Below are 3,850 nucleotides of genomic sequence, written 5' to 3'. Positions count from 1 at the left end.
ATGGATTTGGACTTGGGTCTCTCGGATTCTTCATTCTTGGCATGTAACAAGACTTAATTCTTCATACCCATTTAAACGCAAGTTCATTTAGGTATAAATTTCTATCTCTTGATGTGTGGCTAAAAAACCCATTCTTGGGGTGTGATTTAGCAAATATGAGTTGAGATTATTGTTGGGTTTTGCTTGATGATAGGTTAGATATATTTTAATGGTGATTTCACCTAGTGGTTGTGGTTTAATTTAATGGGTTTGTAGTTGCAAATACAAAATGACCCATGTGTTTTCGGCTTTCTCGCGAGAGAGGTCGTGAAACCAAGACCGCTAGACTGATGGCCTAAGGAGTGGGTCGACAAGAGGTTCAGCCCGAGAGGGTGAGCCCTAGTCCCATATCCTAACACACAGCTCAAGAGAGTGAGTGGGGTAAGGCGTAGGTTGGCCTTCATGCGGCAAATGGGTGTCCGAGAGGAACCTATTTGAAACGGGGTAAGTTGCCCGAGAGAGGACTTATTTCCATCTAAAGATTAGCCTAGTTACTATTATCTTGCAAATTTCCAATCGAAAGCATGTACCCTAAGATTTAAATCAATATATATTGCGGTCACACCCCAAGAATCCCCTCTCATTCATAGATTTCTCTGTCATTTTTACTGTTGTAGCTACCCTTGTGACAAAACCCCAATTTGATATTTGACACTTTTGTGTCACCCCTGTTTAATTTACAATGTTTTTAGTCATTAATATCTTTAGCTACGACTAGTTAGAACTAATTTTATTTTTCTATTAATTCTCTAAACCACTCCCTTGGAACTTGACCCCAACCCTTTGTTGGGTTATTATACTATTGCACGATCGTAGACACTTGCATAAGAAGTTGTGTCGTTGATTATGCAAACATCAACAAGAAAAAACAATTAAGATCAGAGAGGCCCAACACACATCACTAAGATAAGATCATTGCAAATGAGTAAAAAATTGCTAAAAATAAATTCGGGGTTCGAAAAACCATACTTAGATGCCGATTAAAATACTTTTGAAATGCTAGGCGGCAATGTAATCCACTGTCAACACAAATCAACCAGTATAATACTTTAAAATTTAAAAAATATAGAAACTAAGGTGCAGGTGTGAGTTTGTGACGATTGAAAGTGAGGAAAAGTGAAGCGTTTGAAACTTTAAACCTTTGGCCTTTTAATAAACCATCCAGTTCTCACCCATTCGATGACATTAGTCATGCTCACCGACCCACTAGGCAACACGCCAAGCGGTCACTTATGTAGCTGAGTTTTACAGGATCTTCAGTTGATGTGGGGGTCAAAACGGCATATAAGATCAGGATCGCCGACCTGGTCGGCGATTCTCCAACAATTTCCTGGGCTCACTGACTTTTACAAATTCTAATGTAAAATTGTCTTGAGTCCAACGACGGTCTGGGTTGGGGTCACTAACCTCTTCGGTGATGCACCGACAGGACCTTTTGCTCGCCAATCTGCACTCTTCAACAACTTTCCCACCTCTACCTACACAAATAGCACACCATTATTTCTTAAAGCAAAAATACAGCGATAAGGGATCTTGGGTTGCCTCCCAAGCAGCGCCTTAGTTAACGTCGTGGTACAATGCAAGTCCTCACTTAAGTTCCATTAGTGGGATTTTCCTTACTTTCATAAGGCAACCCCTCTTCCGGCTCTGGGTAGAGACATTCCAGAAGCATCTTATCTGGAATTCCATGAAGGCACCGCTGCAATATAGCCTTAAACCGTTGCCACAACTCATAAACTGACTCACCCTCCAATTTATCGAAACTTTGGATGTTATCCTTTAGCATCATCATTTTAGAGGAGGGTGGTCTATTGGGTCACCGTTGCTAGCAGATATGCTCAATTTTTCTGTTCAAAATAGCAACACAAAAACCAAAACTAAAATTTATGTAAGTTCAACTATAATTAACAAGAACAAAATTCAACTTAACTAAAAATTCTCAACTAACACCACTCCCAGGCAGTGGTGCCATTTTGACTTCACGTATCAGGACACTACTTCGGTTGAAGTGCCAACAATCGCATTTAGTGATATAACCCAACCAAGGGTTGGGATCGTTCCCACAGGGAGTGGATTCGAAAATTAATAGAAAAGTAAAATCAAGTTCTAATCAATCATAGCTATAAACATTATCGAATAAAAACATACTAAATCTAAGGGGTGATGCAACGGTCAATTATCAATGGGGGTTTGTATTAGCTAATCAACAGACATGACAAAAATATAAGGAAACGAGATAGGGAGACGGGACTCTTGGGATGTGATAGGAAAATGGGATAAAAAAACTATCAGGTAGATGCTATTGATAGTACATCGTTGAATATTTGTAACTAGGCTAGACATTAGTGGGGGAAATTCTCTCTCCAGCACCTTACCCCGAATCAACTCAGTTTCTCTCGAATACCGAGTTTTCTCATTTAAGCACAGCCTCCACCTTAGCCCATTTAATCTCTCGAGTTGAAAGTGTGGGAGAGTGCCTAGGATTCACTCTCTCGAGATGAACCCACGACGACCCAATAACCACCGGCTATCGATTTAGTAGTCTTAGTTTAAAAACCTCTCTCTCGAGCAAGCCAAAAACACAAAGATGAAATCGTATTTGCAACTACATTCCCATTAAATTCAAACACAACTACTAAACAAAATCACATTTAAATAGATAATATACCAACAATAAGCAATACCCAATAATAGATTTAACCCATATTCATAAAATCACACCCCAAGAATTGGGGTTTTAGCTAGACATGAAAAAGAGATAGAAATCGATACCAACAAGTGTTTCCATCAAGTGGTTACTAATGTTTAAAGTCTTTAAACATATCAAGGATAAAGATTCTTCGAGAACCACTTCCAATTTCTTGGAATTGAAAATCTTCAAGTTCAACCACAATGTCTCCAAAAACTCCAAGAACTAAAATTGAAAATATTCTAACTCTCCAAAATAAAATTTGTCTCTAAAGTCTGATGCTAAGCTAAAAATTTAAACAAGTATTTATATTGTTTGAAAATTTGGGTTGTGGAGGATCATTCGGCATAGTTAGTCGGGATCGCTGACTCACTCGGTGATCTGCCCTTTGGTCTGGTTCATCGCCTTTCATCTTTTGCCTTCAGCATTCTCGTGTTTTGAGGCATTGGGCGATAGAGTCCTGCTTCACAAATCTACTCGGCAACGCGCCGACTATTCCTTTTCATCGCAGACTTGACCTTTTCCTTCAAGGATTAGCACACTGGAACATTCGGCGGGATTTAGGAGTTTTCGTTGACTCGCCTAATAGATTAGGTGATCCTCAGGGCATCTTTTCTCCGTTCTTTCAGCCACTTTGTTCCTTTTTGCTTGATAACGTCCATGTTTTATCTCTCAATCCAAATACCTTAAACTTAAGGGTTTACAATAGTTATTGAGAGAAAATATGCATTTCAGAACATAAATTCTATTAAAATATTGCCCTAAATGAGTCCAAATTGTGGACTCATCATCCAACTCATTTAGTTGGGTTCTATACTGACTAACGATCATTGACTCTTAGAACTTGATTAAGTGTCTTTGATAGCGTTATTCAATCACTTCTCCTAGATACGCAACCTATTTCTATTCCTCCTTATGGAATGGATCTGGTAGAACTAAAGGAATTAAAGGAACAATTGAAGGATTTGTTGGACAATGGTTTCATCCGATCGAGTATCTCTCCATGGGGTGCTCTAGTATTTTGTTAAGAAGCAAGATTGTTCACTTAGTATGTGTATTGACTATCAACAATTGAATAAGGTGACCATTAAGTATAAGTATCATCTTCCAAGAATAGATGAT

This window comes from Solanum tuberosum, unplaced genomic scaffold (assembly GCF_000226075.1).
Source record: "Solanum tuberosum cultivar DM 1-3 516 R44 unplaced genomic scaffold, SolTub_3.0 scf00459, whole genome shotgun sequence".
NCBI classification, from domain to species: Eukaryota; Viridiplantae; Streptophyta; class Magnoliopsida; order Solanales; family Solanaceae; genus Solanum; species Solanum tuberosum.
The sequence above is the reverse complement of the archived record's forward strand: the minus strand, read 5'-3'. Positions refer to the sequence as shown.